Below are 8,951 nucleotides of genomic sequence, written 5' to 3'. Positions count from 1 at the left end.
TATAGGAAAACCCCGTTTCTACTAAAAATACAAAAATTAGCAGGGTGTGGTGGTGTGCCTGAAATCCCAGCTACTTGGGGGGCTGAGGCAGGAGAATCACTTGAACCCAGGGGGCAAATGTTGCAGTGAGCTGAGATCTAACCACTGCACTCCAGCCAGGGCGACAGAGTGAGACTCCGTCTCAAAACAACAACAACAAACCAGACTCATCTTCCCTGGCTTAGAAGGTATTACATGGTTGGGCTGTTCCTAAGCATCTTTGCTATAGCCACATGGTCTTCCTGCAGTCCTTAAAGACACCATGCTTCATTCTGCTACAAGGCCATTGCACAGTCTATTACTTGTCAGGAATATTCTTTACCTGTTATACACTGCTCCTCAAATCTTACTCTTTTTTGTTTGTTTGTTTGTTTTTTGAGATCAGCCCATCTAAGCCTCCCGAAGTGCTGGGATTACCGGTGTGAGCCACCCAGCTTGGCCCAAATCTTCCTCTTATTTGCTCTTATAGCACCGTAAATCTTTCTTATAGCAATTGTCACAGTTGTGCATCTTCATTTATTTATATGGCCTTTATTTGTTTATTTATTTTTTTTTTTAGTGTCGCTCTGTCTACAAGGCTGGAGTGCAGTGGTGTGATCTCGGCTCACTGCAACCTCCACCACGTGGATTCAAGGGATTCTCCTTCCTCAGCTTCCTGAGTAGCTGGGAATATAGGCGTGTGTCACCATGCTCAGCTAATTTTTTTGTATTTTTAGTGGAGACAGGTTTTTGCCATGTTGGCCAGGATGGTCTTGAACTCCTGACCTCAGGTGATCCACCGGGCTCATCCTTCCAAAGGGTTGGGATTACAGGCCTGAGCCACTGCGCTTGGCCCTATTTATATAGTCTTTTGATCAACGCCTGCCTCTTCCAACAAGGTTTGTAAGCTCCAGGAGGGCAGGGGCCGTGACTATTTTTTGCACTCTGTTGTTTGTTTTACCAGTGCCTAGTTTAGTGACTGCCACATAGTAGACTGCCACATATATAAATATAGAATACATGGCTGGGCGCAGTGGCTCATGCCTGTAATCCCAGCACTTTGGGAGGCGGAGGCGGGTGGATCACGAGGTCAGGCACTGAAGATCAGGCTGGCCAAGATGGTAAAACCCCGTTTCTACCAAAAATACAAAAAAATCAGCTGGGCGTGGTGGCGGTGGTTTGTAATCTCAGCTACTCAGGAGACTGAGGCAGAGAATTGCTTGAACCCAGGAGGTGGAGGCTGCAATGAGCTGAGATCGCGCCACTGCACTTCAGCCTGGGCCACAGATTGAGACTCTGTCTCAATTTAAAAAATTAAAAAAAATAAGGCCGGGCGCGGTAGCTCAAGCCTGTAATCCCAGCACTTTGGGAGGCCGAGACGGGCGGATCACGAGGTCAGGAGATCGAGACCATCCTGGCTAACACGGTGAAACCCCATCTCTACTAAAAAATACAAAAAACTAGCCGGGCGAGGTGGCGGGCGCCTGTAGTGCCAGCTACTCGGGAGGCTGAGGCAGGAGAATGGCGCAAACCCGGGAGGCGGAGCTTGCAGTGAGCTGAGATCCGGCCACTGCACTCTAGCCTGGGCGACAGAGCGAGACTCCGTCTCAAAAAAAAAATTAAAAAATAAAATAAAATATATATACACACACACACACATATAATATATATGTAGTAAATATACATATATTCATTTTATGTATATACATATATATGGAATTACTTCAATAGTCTGCAAGTGCAGAATGTAGCCTTGACATGAGAAGAGGTGGGTATTTGAAAGCAGAGATTTGGCCAGGCACAGTGGCTCATGCCTGTAATCCCAGCACTTTGGGAGGCCGAGGTGGGTGGATCACTTGAGGTCAGGAGTTCGAGACCAGCCTGGCCAACATGGTGAAACCTATCTCTACTAAAAATAGAAAACAGGCCAGGCGCTGTGGCTCATGCCTGTAATCCCAGCACTTTGGGAGGCCAAGGCGGGCGGATCACAAGGTCAGGAAATCGAGACCATCCTGGCTAACACGGTGAAACCCCGTCTCTACTAAAAATACAAAAAATTAGCTGGGCGAGGTGGCGGGCGCCTGTAATCTCAGCTACTCAGGAGGCTGAGGTGGGACAATGGCGTGAACCTGGGAGGCGGAGCTTGCAGTGAGTGGAGATCGCACCACTGCACTCCAGCCTGGGCGACACAGCAAGACTCTGTCTCAAAAAATAAATAAATAAATAAAAATAGAAAGCAATTAGCTGGGCGTGGTGACACGTGCCTGTAATCCCAGCTACTCTGGATGCAAAGGCAGAAGAACAGCTTGAGCCCAGAATGCGGGGATTGCAGTGAGCCGAGATCGCTCCACTGCACTCCAGCTTGGGTGACAAAGCAAGGCTCCATCTCAAAAAAAAAAAAAAAAAAAAAGGAAGAAAGCAAGGATTTGAGTGTTTGAGATGGAGTCTTGCTCTGTCACCTAGGCTGGAGTGCAGTGGCATGATCTCGGCTCACTGTGACCTCTGCCTCTAGGGTTCAAGGGATTTCTTGTCTCAGCCTCCCGAGTAGCTGGGACTACAAGTACGAGCCACCACGCCTGGGTAATTTTTATTTTTAGTAGAGACGGGGTTTCACCATACCAGCCAGGCTGGTCTCAAACTCCTGACCTCATGATCTACCCACCTCTGCCTCCCCAAGTGTTTGGATGACAGGTGTGAGCTACCGCGCCTGGCCGAGAGTTTTCATTACATTGATCATGCAGCATCTCGCTCTTGATTCTAGAGGTTCTGAGAAGGTCCCTTTTTTTTTTTTTTCCTTTTTCTAAAATCTCTTTCTTTTTTTCATTAAGAGACAGGGTCTTAATCTGCTGCCCAGGATGGAGTGCAACAGTGCCATCATAGCTCACTGATACCTCAAACTTTTGGGTTCAAGCAATCCTCCCACTTCACCCTCCTATGTAGCTGGGACTACAGGTGCATGCCCACCATGCCCTGCTAGTTTTTTTTTTTTTTTTTTTGAGATGGAGTCTCGCTCTGTCGCCCAGGCTGGAGTGCAGTGGCCGGATCTCAGCTCACTGCAAGCTCCGCCTCCTGGGTTTACACCATTCTCCTGCCTCAGCCTCCCGAGTAGCTGGGACTACAGGCACGTGCCGCCTCGCCCGGCTAGTTTTTTTTTTTTTTGTATTTTTTAGTAGAGATGGGGTTTCACCGTGTTAGCCAGGATGGTCTCGATCTCCTGACCTCGTGATCCGCCCATCTTGGCCTCCCAAAGTGCTGGGATTACAGGCGTGAGCCACCGCACCTGGCCTTCTTTTTTTTTTTTTAAGATAGGGTCAAGGCCAGGTGAAGTGGCTTACCCCTGTAATCCTAGCACTTCAGGAGGCCAAGGTAGGCAGGCTGTTTGAGCCCAGGAGTTTGAGACCAGCCTTGGCAACACAGAAAAACCCTATCTCTACCAAAAAAGATATGAAGATTAGCTGGGCATGGTGGCATACACCTGTCGTCCCAGCCACTCCTGGGAGGATCACTTGTACCCAGGAGGCAGAGTTGTAGTGAGATCAATCACACCACGCCACTACACTCTAGCCTGGGTGACAGAACAAGAAAACAACAACAACAACAACGGAAAGAAGATAGGGTTCCTCTCTGTTGCTCAGGCTGGTCTTGAGAACTCCTAATCTCAAGCAATCTTCCCGCCTTGGCCTCCCAAAGTACCAGGATTACAGGCATGAACTACTGCACCCAGTTTATTCTCTTTTTATTGAGATAAGATTCACGTAAAATAAAATTAACCATTAATCATATTAAAGTGTTCAATTATTGGCATTTACTTCCACAGTGTTGTGCAACCTTCTCCAATGTTTAGTTCTGGTAAATTCTTTTTTTTTCCCCCATCATTTCTTTTAAATTCTTTTTGACTTTTTCTCCTGGTCTTCTGTTATCCTTTCTGCAGGTCGCTTCTTCAACCCCTTCATTTTCCTGGTTTGTAGTTTGCTTAGGTCTTGCTTCTACGTATGAATCCTTCCACAAGTTGTACCAAAAGTATCATTGGAGATAGTTTTCTTCTTCTTTGGTTTGGGAGGTTTTGGCATTTTCATAGATAATTTATAAAAGTCATCTGATGCCAGGTGTGTCCTCTTCAGAACCAGACCTAATGAGGGTCCCATTTCTTCCAATTCAATCTGTGGTGTTCTGCAACCAGATTTCTTCAACAGCAACTTATAGCTTCAAAAGTAATCTTCCCATTCAGTGCAGTGAAGTGCAGAACATACTCTAATCCAGCCAGGCAGATATTTGATACCGTGGGGCCTCAAATCAACAAGAAGACTTTTTAGTCTTCTATAATCTTCTGTTACATTGAAATCACCACCAGCAAATATTAGCATTGGTTTTGTTCCCTCAGGACATTTACTGTTCTTAATGTATTTTAGAGAGACAAAATTCTCAATACCTAATTCAATCACATCCAGCACCTGGTAGTCATACATACGACCTATTACTAGATTATATGGCTGCTTCTCTTTTTTTTTGAGACAGAGTCTCGCTCTGTCACCCCGGCTGGAGTGCAGTGGTGCTATCTGAGCTCACTGCCAGCTCTGCCTCCCGGGTTCACGCCATTCTCCTGCCTCAGCCTCCTGAGTAACTGGGACTACAGGCGCCTGCCACCACGCCCGACTAATTTTTTTGTATTTTTAGTAGAGATCGGGTTTCACCATGTTAGCCAGGAGGGTCTCTATCTCCTGACCTCGTGATCTGCCTGCCTCAGCCTCCCAAAGTGCTGGGATTACAGGCATGAGCCACCACGTCCGGCCTGGCTGCTTCTTATTACAGGAGCCAAACATGAAAAAAGAACAATCTGACTTATTTGAAAAGAATTCCAGTGATGTCTGATCCTCAAAAGGTCTTGTAATATTTTTCTTTTTATACAGTACACCGTATGGTTTTTTCAGTGCACACACATCTTTAAGTACTTGTGTCACTGTTACATTTGCATTTCCCCCTTTAATCAGCATGGCATTTTTAATATTTTCATTGAGTTTTGGTTCTCTTTTCTCAAGGAATCTCTTGGCTGTTTTCATTTTGGGCTTTACAACTCGATCCAGAGTGTCCATCGCTACCACTACCTGCAACTCTTAACTAGGTGGATCTAGTTCTGGTAAATTCTTGTTACCCCAACAGGAAACCTTATAGCCATTAAGTAGTCACCCCACATTCCTCCTTCCTCCCAGCTCCTGGCAAATACCAAACTGGTTCCTTTCTTTCTTTTTTTTTTTTGAGACAGAGTCTCCCTCTGTCACCCAGACTGGAGTGCAGTTGCGCTACGTTGGCTCACTGTAACCTCCCCCTCCTGGGTTCAAGCAATTCTCCTGTCTCAGCCTCCTGAGTAGCTGGGATTACACGCACCTGCCACCACGCCGGACTAATTTTTTGTAATTTTAGAAGGTATGAGATTTCACCGTGTTAACCAGGACGGTCTCGATCTCCTGACCTCGTGATCTGCCCGCCTCAGCCCCCCAGAGTGCTGGGATTACAGGCATGAGCCACTGCACTCGGCCCACCAATCTGATTTCTGTCTCTATGGATTTATCTATTCTGGATGTTTCATATAAATGGTTTCATACAGTATGTGACCTTTTGTGTCTGGCTTCTTTCACTTAGCACAGCGTTTTCAAGGTTCATCTACATTATAGCATGTATCAGTAATTCGTTTTTATGGCAGAATAATATTCCATTGTCTGAATATACTACATTTTGTTTATCCATTCATCAGTTGATAGGCATTTGGGTTGTTTTCATTTTTTGGCTATGGTGAGCAATGCGGCTATGAACACTTGTGTATGAGTAATTATTTGACTGTCTGTTGTTTTGTTTTGAGATGGAGTCTTGCTCTGTCTCCCAGGCTGGAGTGCAGTGGTGTGATCTTGGCTCACTGCAACCTCCACCTCCTAGGTTCAAGTGATCCTCCCACCTCAGCCGCCGAAGTAGCTAGGATTATAGGTGCCACCATGCCTGGCTAATTTTTGTATTTTTGGTAGAGACAGGGTTTCACCATGTTGATCAGGCTGGTCTCGAACTCCTGTCAAGTGATCTGCCCGCCTCAGCCTCCCAAAGTGCTGGGATTACAGGTGTGAACCACTGCGCCCAGCCGAATGTCTGTTTTAAATTATTTTGTTATGCCTAGGAGTGTATTTGCTGGGTAATAGGGTAACTCTATGTTTAACTTGTTGAGTAACTGCCAAAACTGTTCTCTATAGCAGCTACATCATCCATTGATACCACTAAACTATAAGGGTTCCAATTTCTCCACATTCTTACCAAAATCCCATTTGGTTTTTGGTGTTTGTTTAGTCTAGAGTGGAGTGGCGCAATCTCCACCCACTGCAACCTCCGCCTCTTGGGTTCAAGCAGTTCTCCTGCCTCAGCTTCCCGAGTAGCTGGGATCACGGGTGCGCAACACCTCACCTGGCTAATTTTTGTATTTTTGGTAGAGACAGGGTTTCACCATGTTGGTCAGGCTGGTCTCGAACTCCTGACCTTGTGATCCGCCCACCTCAGCCTCCCAAAGCCTGGCATCCCTTGCTTCTTTTACAACAATAGCATATAATTAATGTCTATGATGCATATATTCCAACTCTGACGTTTCATTTATATATTGAGACGGCAACTGGTTATTTATTTCACTTATTTTAGAGATGGAGTCTCACTGTGTTTCCCAGGCTGTACATGAATTCCGGGGCTCAAGAAGTCCTCCCACCTCAGCCTCCTGAGTAGCTGAGATTACAGGTTTTACTGCCACCTAGATAGGCTAGCGAGCTCGTTATTTAGAGATGTTTGGGCAAGATGTATGTCTGTAGACCTCTCACAGAAAATGACTGTTAAGAACCTAATTTTTTCAGACCCCAAAAGAATGAGTCTATTAGCTACATCCTTTCAGAGATGCTGTGTCTTTCTGGGTTATTTATTGCACAAGGTCATTCACTCATATCATGAAATCACATGCCTTTCATTCAAAACCGCTGTTGAGTTGATGCTTCTTTTGTTTGCCGTCCTTCATTTTCAAGGTATATCTCCATCCTGTGATGCCTTGTCAGCAGAATCTTCCTCTCTATTGCTAGATTTGCTTAATTCCTAAATCTTTTGCAATGCTGTGCCCGATTGCATTATTTTTGCTTCTGTTAGCAGATGTTTTTAAACAATACTCTGCCTCCTAATTTGCAATGGTTTATCCATTTCTCAGGTTGTCAAATCAGGATATTTTGGGACAAAATATGCTGCTTTCTCTGACCCTCTGTGCCTGTGTCTGACATTTCTTTACTTAATAAAGTTAACAGAACATTACCCGATTTGTAAGCATTTGTCAGAACTAATCTATTGGTACATTTAAGGTTTGTGCGTTTTGCCGTATGTAAATATTATGCCATTTGAAAACATTGTAAACACTATTAAACTGTAGTTAAGATTATGCAATGCTGAAGTGTTTAGAAATAAAGTATACTGATGTCTGCAATTTGCTTTGAAAAGCATACAAAAATTAAGTTGGATGAATGGATGGACAAAGGGATAGATGAATATGTGATATAGCAGACATTGAAAAATGTTAAATGTAAAATAGATGGTGGGCATCTGTACTATTTTCTCAACCTCTGTTTGAGAATATTCATAATAAAATGTTGGAAAAAAAGTCTCCGACTGCTCTAATAAAATACATAAATCAACTACTTTCGGAAGCAGATTCCATGATCACTTCCATTATAGTCTGATCATTTCAATGTATTTCATTCAAGGAAATAAACAAGACTGGGAGCAGTGGCTCATGCCTGTAATCCCAGCACTTTGAGAGGCCGAGGCAGGTGGATCACCTGAGACCAGGAGTTCGAGACCAGCCTGACCAACATGGTGAAACCCAGTCTCTACTAAAAATACATAAATTAGCCAGGCGTGATGGCATGTGACTGTAATCCCAACTATTTGGGAGGCTGAGGCAGAAGAATTGTTTGAACCCAGGAGGTTGCAGTGAGTGGAGATTGCACCCCTGCACTCCAGCCTCAGGGGAAGAGCGAAACTCTGGCTCAAAAAAAAAAAAAAAAGGAAATAAACTGATTTAGAGGAATAAATGGGATTTTATATAGAAAAAACTTTATAATGTGTGAAGTGCTATGTAAATATGTTATTATTAATACTATTAGCCAGGTTAGGTGGCTCACACCTATAATCCTGGCATTTTAGGAGACTGAGGTGGGAGGATTGCTTCAGACCAGGAATTCAAAACCAGACTGGGCAACACAGAGAGATCCTGTCTCTATGACAAAAAAAAAAAAAAAAAAGAAAAGAAAAAAAATAGCCAGGTGTAGTGGCATATGCCTGTAGTCCTAGCTACTTGGTAGGTTAAGGCGGGATAATCTCTTGAGCCCAGGTGTTTGAGGTTGCAATGAGCTATGATCATGCCACTAAACAATGCCTGCTGGGAGACACTGCCAGACTCCATCTTTTTTCTCAGACAGGGTCTTGCTATGATGACCACGGTGGTCTTAAACTCCTGGGTTCGAGTGATCCTCTGCCTTGGCCTCCCAAAGTGGTGGCATTATAGGTGTGAGCCACCATGACTGGCTGAGACCCTGACTTTTGATGTTTAAAGCATTGAGCTTATGCAAAATCTTATTAGTACAATGCAAAACAGTATATCTTGAATATGGTTTTATGTTCCTTCAGGTGCTCTCAATAAACTGGAAACTCTTGAAGGAAAAAGGATTATCCTTTTGATTAGTTTTGTGCTCACAAATTGTCTTTTTTTTTTTCTGAGTTGGAGTCTCACACTGTCGCCTGGGCTGGAGTGCAGCGATGCAATGTTAGCTCACTGCAACCTCTGCCTCCGAGGTTCAAGCGATTCAGCCTCCTAAGTAGCTGGGATTACAGGTGCCTGCCACCATGCCAAGCTAATTTTTTGTATTTTTAGT

The 8,951-nt window shown here is 44.5% G+C and overlaps 1 pseudogene; it reads right to left on the bottom strand.

Moving 5' to 3' along the window:
• Positions 1 to 3,460: 3,460 nt before the first annotated feature.
• Positions 3,461 to 5,385, bottom strand: LOC103216284 (ribosome production factor 2 homolog; annotated as a pseudogene).
• Positions 5,386 to 8,951: the final 3,566 nt, after the last annotated feature.

The sequence above is a fragment of the Chlorocebus sabaeus genome, chromosome 2 (genome assembly GCF_047675955.1).
Source record: "Chlorocebus sabaeus isolate Y175 chromosome 2, mChlSab1.0.hap1, whole genome shotgun sequence".
Classification (NCBI taxonomy): Eukaryota; Metazoa; Chordata; class Mammalia; order Primates; family Cercopithecidae; genus Chlorocebus; species Chlorocebus sabaeus.
Note: the sequence above shows the minus strand (reverse complement) of the source record. Positions and strands in the feature narration are given on the sequence as shown.